The sequence below is a fragment of the Seriola lalandi genome, unplaced genomic scaffold, assembly GCF_002814215.2.
Source record: "Seriola lalandi dorsalis isolate HSWRI2012SDOR001 ecotype SW California unplaced genomic scaffold, Sedor1 jcf7180002053606, whole genome shotgun sequence".
Lineage (NCBI taxonomy): Eukaryota > Metazoa > Chordata > Actinopteri > Carangiformes > Carangidae > Seriola > Seriola lalandi.
The window spans coordinates 123,664-133,459 of NW_019524159.1; positions in this window are offsets into that span (position 1 = coordinate 123,664).

Sequence of the window (9,796 nt, forward strand, 5' to 3'; positions counted from 1 at the left end):
TTTACAGTATGCAAAGACATGAATGCAAAACACCATGACACACACACACACACACACACATACACACACACACACCTGTGCAGCACAATCTGTTAATACACACACACACACACAGATGTAATGAGAGCACTAGAAGAATAGAACAGAGAGGTCAGCCATAAAAAAAACAAAAAAAAAACAGAGAGCATAGATCTGTATTTGCTTGACTGTATTTTAGTTCTTTAGCAGCACTGAGAAGTGCGTTTTTATTTTTTTTTTTAAAAAGGGACTTTTGTTTTGGTGAAAATACTTCCATCATCAATTTCCTGTGAGATAAAAAATGTTTTTATTCGGTTCAAATAATTTGAATGATTCCCTTGTAAAATTTTATGTGTCACATAAAACCTGTAAAACACTCCTGCAGGGAAGTTCAGGCCTCACAAGCACATTTAATAAAATTGGTGGACTAGAGAAAATCACAAGGAGTTCCTCTTCCACTGGCACCTGTCCAATTTCTTGGTTGTATAAACCAACTCTTTAAGTAAAACAAATATCTGAGTTACTCTTCTATTTCAGAGGGAAATGTCATTTTACTCATCTGCACTTGCGTGACAGCTGCAGGCAAATCACTTTCATTTATCTTAAGCCTGAGAAAATAGAGAAGTTTTTCTTTGAATGTGGACACATATGTGGCAGAGCTCAGGTCGTCAACCACCAGGACCAAAGTAACTCATGAGATCTGGATCTTATTCAGGGTACAGTCAGAAAACCACCACCTGATGACCTGAGCTCTCTGACTGGACTGTTAACAGTGACCAGGTATTTTTTTAGACTAGATATGAAATTATTTAAATAGTGAAGTAATGTGTTTCTGCATCCTGAAGAATGGATTCCACTCTCCTGAATTTCCTCCACTGAATAAACCACGTTTTTGTCTAAAATGGCCTCCAACAAAGAAAGAAATAAGACCAGAGCAGAGGCGGACTGGTGATGAGGACTACCAGCTCCGTCAGTGTCATTGATCCAGTTGTTCCCAGAAGATCAGTCCAATAGTGGTCTGGCTTTGCTGAGATGGAAAGCCTATGAGCTGCTAAAGGCTCCAGCTTGACTCAGAGCTGGCTTTGCTTCTCCTCCATGTGTAAGTAACTTTATGGCTAAATAATGTCACATGTGTAACCTACTGTTACCGATATTATGACTGCATTTGGCAAATGTTGCTATCGCTAGCTGGCTTAGTGTCAGCATTGCTGTGGAGCAGATCACAGCAATGCTAGCCCGGGCTAATGGTTGTGGCTGGATTGTTTTGGGTTTTTTTGTTGGCTCTTGTGTTCACATGGTAACTTTACTGAGTCGTGCTTCTTGTTTCTTGTGTGTTTTAGTGTCACTGGGCTTCAGGTGTGGCAGAGGAAACGTTTGTTTAGATCTGAGATGCTGGTGGTGTGGTGCGACATCTAGTGGCAGTGACGATGCTTTACACAACCTTTTCAAAACGTCTCATCCCGGCAACATGAACATCCTGCTTAAATATAAACCAGTAATAATGATAAAACAATATAATGTTATAACACCATAGTACGTGACTGCGCTTCATCCTGAGCCTCCGCACAGGGATTTTGAAGCTTTGCACCTTTGTATCGGTACAGGAGAAGGGTGAAACTGTAATGTTCGTGATTAATTATTAGATTATGCAAGGGGTAATTAAAATATCAGTCAATATTTACTGGGCCATATGCCACTGGCGCTCTTGCAGCCATGAGTCGCCTGTGAATTCTAATAGCCCAAACGGGGTGAAAAAGCGCCCGCTGGCAGGTATCTCCCTAATGCTCTTAACCATCTGCCGACGCTCAGCCCACTTCCACACTAACATAATGTTTTGTTTATGATAACAGTGTTAATTCAACACAGGCTTAGGTGCAAAGTGGCACAGTTGAGCTTTAGCACCATTTATTCCACAATATTTGCATTTGGCGGCATGCCTGCCCAACGGCAATCCTCCCCTCCCCTCCCCTCCTCTCTTCCTCTCCTCAATCCACAGAAGATGACAAGCAGCGAACAATGAGAGACCAAATAAGGCTTAGCACATATTCTTCTTCATGCTGTGTTTCCTTTTTGTTCGGAGTTTCTATTTATGTGTGGATTATCACTTGCACTCAGTATCACAATAGAGCTATGGGTTCCTCCTCTCCTCTCCTCCTCTCCTCTCCTCTCCTCTCCTGATTCCTCACCTCTTCTCTCTTCAGGTTGGAAAAAAGCTCTAATCCCAACACTTCCTGTCCAAAGTCTACGAAAGCCACTTCAAAGACTGAGTCGAGATGATTTATGGGAAATGAATTTCAGAAAGAAAACTTTTTTTCTCTTTTCTGGTGCCCTGGGCTTTTAGTGGTAAGCTATGCTTGTTAACCCAGATTTAGATCTCTACCCTGATGGAGCCCATAAAAGTGGTGTGGATTTATATAATGTGGAGCGCAGCCACGTGCCTCAGGTCCCCTCGCTCGCTGTGTCTTTCCTGTTCGCAGTCCAAGCCCCGGACAGTCATTTTTAAAGCTGGATGGAGACTCTGTGCCACCTGAATCTCCTCAGCTGGAGGGAAAAAGACGGACCACACACTTCAGTGTGAGCTGCACAGAAGTTTAGACTTTATTCCACAGTTTTATGATGGAATTAACCTTTTTCATCCGCAGCCACTTTGACTTTTAAATGGAAAGATAAAACTGGGTACCTGTCACTAATGATTTTTTCGACAAAATAATCATCACTCAAATTCCACTTATAGGATGATTTTCCCACATATAAATGTCAATACTAAAAGCCCCTTCAATAAAAACTGCTTGTGTTGCAGTGAGGTTCGTTAATAAAGAAATACTTATAAAACACAGGGACCAACCATCAAAAATCTTGACAGATGAAACTTAGGAAGCAAACTTTTTCCCAAACAGAAACACTGCAGAAAGAAAAAAAACCTGATTCATTTTACGGATCTGTAATGTCGTAATAATTTCCTACTTATTTTCCTAGGAAAACGAACCGTCTAAACTGGTACTAATTATAGGAGAAAGTCTTTGAAAGAACCTGCCCAAGTAACCCAAGTAATTATTAATTCATGATTCATTTATTGTTGGAAACTTTATTCTTCTTGTTGAATTGTATGCTATGGAAGGTTTTTGTTTTTTTCTTTATCTGTGAAGCCCTGAGAGGCAAGAAAAAACATTTTATTTCCAGGCTCCTTTTTCTAAGTTTTCTTTTTTTCTTTTGAGTGCCTGGAGAAATTAAAAATCACCTGGAAGGAAACATGAATGTTAATAGTAAATTTAAACAGGGGTGGTGCACCTCAGCCTCTTGGGGCTGAAATGAGTATTACAACAATAAACAAACAAACAAAAAATCTTACTTGCCTGTCGGGGCTCCCATGTGTGCTCTCCTTTAGACAAATTTAGCATTTTTACGTGTTCTGTTGGCTTACTGTGCTCTGACAAAGGACTTTCTAGGTTATGCTGGCATTTAGTTAGAGGTAATAGATCGCTGCAGTGATGACGTATTTTTGTAGTGTGGAAGTTAGCATCACCCTGGTTCCCCCGACAAAAGGCCGATGTGGATTTTTCCATTGGCTTTTGGATTATTGCAGAAAATAAACTTTGCAACAAACAAACGTTCATGATACTGACACGTTTTTATTCAGCAGGATAATCATCTCTAATGAACACCACGTTATGATTTTTGAAGCCTAAATACACTCGCCACAGGTAAAAAGCTAATGTTAGGCTATAAACCGACGACACCACAGTCACATGACTTCAATGTCACCACCACTAAACATCTAACTTGTATTTTGATTTAGCTCTTAGCTGTTCCACAAAAGCCTTCACTCTTTGAGAGTTAGTAATAGTTTGCAAGAGGCGCGAGTATAAGCACAAGTCTATAAAGGCGGACTGGTGAGTATGTAACATTTAATGTCACAGAGAGCCTCTTCAGTCTCATTTAGCCACTTGTTTGCAACAACCTTTTCTAAGACACGCAAAAGCTTAAAGGAATTTAACAGTAAAATGTGAAAATGTCTTGCGCTTGTGTCCACCACTGATCTTATTTCAGGCATCCAACCAAAAGAGACTGTCCTCCTGTGAAAAACATGCAGACCGGTCGTTTGTGCAGCAGGTTATTATGACCCATAGTTACGTTTTGTTGCTAGGCGTCATCTAGTGGTCGTAGTAAGTAAGACAGGAGCAAAGGGAAAAGTGCGGTGACGTAGTATAAAGAGCAACAAAGTCCGTGTTTGGATGAGGTCGGGTCAACAAAACACAGGAACATGACGCAGGAAATCAGTGTTCGATTCCCATGTGAATCCAGTAGTTTATATTGTTTCTATTATCCATGACCGTTTGCTGTTATTATTGTAACCATGACAACAAAGATCATCTGATGTTGAGGAAGTACTTATTTTAACCCAAATCATGATCTTTTCCTAAACCTCACCAAGTAGTTTTTGTGCCTAAACAATACCAATCCATTACCGTTATTATAGTAACCATGGCAACCTTCAGTACAGTCACGTTTATTATGGTAACCATGACACCGGGCCTCAGTTGTCATGGTTACCATAATAAATATGCATGCGGCTGTAGGGGCGGTATTTCAGGAGACACTACTGTGGGTCGTATCAGAGTGTCGGAGGACTTGTTGCTCCTGCCGCCAGTAGAGGCGCTGTATCAGGAAACACTCCTCTGGGTCGTATTTGACGGTAGGAACAAACGACCGACATGCTCGTATGGATTGGAGGAACTTGTTGAACCAAAAACCTGTTCAAAAACCCACAGGAAGTGCAAAAATGCTAACTAATTATTGTGCAATTAAAAAAACAAAGAATGAACTTTTCCTTTATGTCTATGAGCAGCAACTCTCAAGAATTAAATACAGTCCAGACCCTATGTATTTGTTTTAAACTTTGGAGAATATTTGTTGAAAGTGCTGTACCTCCCACACTTTCTATCTTGATGTAACCTACTAAAACTCTGACGCTGAGTCTTGTAGTATCCATTATTTTATTATAAACTGAATATATTGGAACACAGAGCCTGAAGAACAAAAAATATGTAACTGTCCAAATGTTTAGGATCTATACAGTATTTGAGTAGCTTATGCAGGTTGGTTCCATGTTATATTTGTTAGAAAATTTACTCTGAAATTTGGATGAAAGTTTAAAGCAGCAGTCTGGGTCACATTATTCTCTCTATCCATCCTGAAGAAGGGAAAATGCTGCTTGAAGAATCTGCCAATCACTCAATCAATCAAAAGTATCTTAGCCTTTTAGAGGAGCTCCCCTACCACGCACTTCACCAGTAGGTGTACCTCTGTGTGTGTGTGTGTGTGTGTGTGTGTGTGTGTGTGTGTGTGTGTGTGTGTACACTTCCGAGTGCGCACCACACCTCCAAATCGAAGTCTTTGGACTGGAGTCAAGAGACTGCCCTCCCACTGCCACCTGGCATCATTAAAGGCTCTGATCCTCTAATCAACACCAACACAACCCCCTCCCTCCCCCTGCTCCTCCATCCATCCATCCTCCCCTCCACCTCTCCATCCTGCGGCCCGGCCTGGGGCCTGGCAGCCTGCTGTGGAGAGCAGACTATTGGGGTTTTTTTTTTTTGTGAGGTGGGGGAGGGTGCTGCTAACCAGGTGGGTGATGATGAGAGCAGACCTGGCTGCTCCTCTGCAGACAGCATGCTGGGTGGTGGTGGAGAATTTAGAGCCAATTTAGAGAAGGAGAGCAGTTTACTGAAATCGCACCGACATACGTGATGCTTGTGGTTGTTTTCCGTTCACCAGCTCACTGTAGAAGTTATTTTCTGCTAGACTTGTAAGCCAGAGGTGGAATTTTGGATTTGCGAAGCAGGAAGAGGTTGCCTGTGTCATGTAGAAAACATGTGCCGGTCAGAGCTTAAATGAGCCTCACATCAAACGTTGGTGTGCGTTTGCAGGGAAAAGAGGAGGGTCAGGTGTATAATTTGAGACGCACATGGATCCAAACAAATAACACAAAGCGGCGTAACCAGGAGGAGAGAGTGACTCAGCCTCAGGACTTCACTCTGTCGCTGTTGTGCTCTCCAAAACCCAAAGCTGGAAACAAAAACACTGCTCCTCTCTTTAGATCGACTCCAGTTGGGATGTTGTCCTGCTGTAACTCTGAGCGCAAAGAGTGATGAGGCGACAAGCTGAAAACTCTCGGGCCCTCAACAGCACATTTTCATGTTATAGCACAGTTCACCCTCAGGTGACCAACAAGCTCATTTAATCCCCCACCCCCTACCCATTCATCCACCCACACACACACACACATAAACAGCCCCGGACGCTAACTGGAGGGACAGCTGCAGTGTGCAAACAGCTGGGTGCTGTCTGAAGCATAATTAGTGGTTAATAAAAGAGGCTAATAAGGACTTACCTTCGATAGTCAATAGCTAAGTGAATTTAGTCTGAGAGGAGGAGGATCAGCGGCGTCTGACAGACTGATTGGACTGATGAAATGTGTGACCTGCACCTGTCCTCCAAAGCTCTGTAAACTGGGGAATCAAACTTTTTGTGTTAAGAGCTGACAGAAAAGGAAAACAGAGCAGTTTATGTGGAGTTCAGAGTTGTAGAAAAATGATTAATACAAAATCCAAGTAATTTGGATCAGGAGGAGGTTCCGTATTTTACACTCTTCCTGTGTTTTAGTGTTGATCCATAAGAAGATATATTTGTGGTTTTAAGAACCAAAAAGCATCTCAGTGTGGATTTACATCTCCTCTCTCAGGCTTCTCTCTGCAGCTCTAGTGACAACAGGTCAGTGAGCCAATCAGAAGAGAGGAGGCTCTGAGCCTCTTTTCTGATTGGCCAACTGTTTTCTGAGTGATCCAATAAAAATATAGCAGATTTCAGGTAAAACACTCTAAAACCAACATCCAATCTTAGAGGATAAGGTTGGATGGTGGGTCCAGGTGGGCGGGGCTTGGTGACTGCTTTGTTGTGACATCACAAAGTTCCAGAAGTCCTGACGGCTGGTTTTAAGGCTCAGGCTGTGTGCATTTCTCTGAGGACTGAGCACTTTGATACTTTCACAGTATTAATATAGAACATAGACCTGATCTATAATCAAACAACACATGCACATCTACCTTTATACAATATGGGACCTTTAAACTCACTTTTGAAGTCGCGCTACATAGCTCTCATCCTCCACTCTGTTCCAGACAGAAACAAACAACAACATCTTAACAAAATAACAGCCCCAGCTTTACTTTGTGTTTTGTGCTATAAGCAAATGTTGCCACATTAACACTTTCAATTAAAACTGTAAACCTGCTTAGAAATATACTGTCATCTTAAAGGAGCTATTTGTCATTTTTGTTATTGCTGCATAGTCAACGTAAGAATTAACAGCTGTTTACTTACCAGTCTAGAGGAAATGTTGCAAGCTCAGCATCAAACTTCATTCCTTTACTCACCAACAGCTGTCTCCAGTGGTTGAAAGCAGCACCAATGTTAATTCTTGTTTCTATCAAGTCTTTTCTTCTGCTGGAGTTAGCACGCTGACCAACTGTAGCCTCCAATCTGCCCAGAAGACATAGTGCTGCTATTATAACCCTTTATCTTGCAATGCAATGATGGCGGAAGCTCTTATCAAGCAACAATCATCTCTGCTCCCAGTAAGAAACCACAAATAGCCTCTTTAATTGCTCAAGGCATGCTTTTGTTTTGATCATCAAAACCCTCCAATATTAACGACAGCACTACTGCGCTGTATACCTGACACACCTCAATTGTATGATCATGTTACCATGACAACATGCTAACATAAAGAGACGTTTTCATCCTTGATGTCATCATCCATGCTGTCTGCATGTTGTGAAACAATAACACTCCCCTCTTAGATAAGGTCTCGACAGAAGAGAAAACCATGAAAACAAATATTTTATCAATTTCAATAAACTGTAGCTGCAGTAAATTACAGTGTGCTGCAAACACATGAGCACAATCCATGCTTTCCAAGATTTCAACTAAAGCTGCTCTTTGTCAATTAACATGATGGTTTGAGGGTTCATAAGTCTCCATATCCCTAAATGCTCTACAATGTTTATTGCATGATGTTCTGATTACAGTAACAACCACGCACTACTTATTGTTACCATGTTGACTGTCTAAAAACTACATCCACAGTATTGACAGTTAAGTAATCAAATGGCATCTCATCTTTCACTTTCTGCACCCATTGCAGTTTTCCGAAACATATACGGTGACTCGATCCTGTCTGCTGCCTTGCTGTCCTCAGTGACCTCATGTTCGACAACACCTCATCTCTATTCTTTGTGTTCAGCTCTGGCTGCTACCTGGCCTGTTGTGGCCTTCTCCCAGCCTGATCCCTGCTGTGATTTATCCTCACAACCAGAGGACCAGAACACATAAATATATATTTACAACCTGTAAACTCCCACCTTCCAAGAAAAAAAAAAAAAAAGATTTCAGTCCTTACTTTGGTTAACTCTGTGCCCTCCCACCACAACTGGGTTTGATTTGTTAGTGCAAACCAGATGCAGGTGATGTTCCGTGCTCTCTTCCAGGGATGCAGTAAATTAAAACCAGGACAGGTCTGACTCTGATGAGCTCTGTGACGAACCTGAAACCCACGCAGGACCTGTGGATATACCTACACAGGTCTGCACTGTGCCGCCTTCACCCTGAACTCAACGTAAGAGCTCACGGTTGTTTTATTACCATCTAGTAAGCACTAATTCAGCCAAGAAGGCAAAGTGATGCAAGCCAAAGCAATCCGCTGAGTGTGGGTAGCTTTCATCACATTTCCATTTACCAGATAGCCGTGATCCTGCGCTGTCAGCTTTAAAAAGCTTATCAGCAGCGAAGGCGCAGGAGCAGTGCTGGACTAAGACACAAAAATTAAGGTATCATTCATTTTAATAGCATTTAAAGTTCTTCCTGGAAGCAGTTAATTTGTTCCCTGAAATTAAGGATTGCATTTTATCATCCAAAATTTAATATAAGTTGATGCCACTTCTCTTTTTATATAGTAAAATCGAAAAGGAAGACTTTTACTCAGAGAGAGGATCTTTAAAGCTGGACTAATCAATATTTTTTAAGTTAACAATGGGTCAAACGATGAAGTGCAAAGTGACGAACCCACAGCAAACAGTTGCTTGGTCACCTAATGAATATAGGTCCAATGTTCTCTCTTTAAGTTCTGTTTTGGTCTCCACCAACCTCAGAGGGAAATATTTGGCTCTTTAGCTGCTAAAATCTGTGTTCATCAGCTGATCATTAACTGGGACTGTAACGATAAGTTTTTTTTTTAGAGCTTTTTTTTTTTTTGCTGAAAACTGGAGCTGCAGATTCAGGTGATAATTTACTGTAGGTTCATCACTACAAGTGACCGTTTGCCATTGCCCCATTGTTTTCATATTGGCATTTTATAGACTATCAGTGGAAAAATATTGGTTCTCTTAACGTCACATCTGCTCCTTTTCTGTGTAGGCTGCCTTTCACTCTGCCTGCCAGTGTGGTGGCCGTTTGGAATAACTATTAAGAATTATGTTTTCCAACGCGGTCGAACAGCACATCGTCCTAACATGTGCTGATCGAGCATTAGTTGTTCCACTTGTGCCAAAAACATGAACAAAACTGAACATGTGACCAAACATTTGTCAATGTCTATTCAACTCTGAACTGCACTACCTTGACAACCACATTGTGTCAATGGCAAAAATGTTCGTGTCAATTTAACTTCAGACTGTACTTTCATCGTCTTGTTGTACATGTGTTTGACTGTGTTGTTCAATTT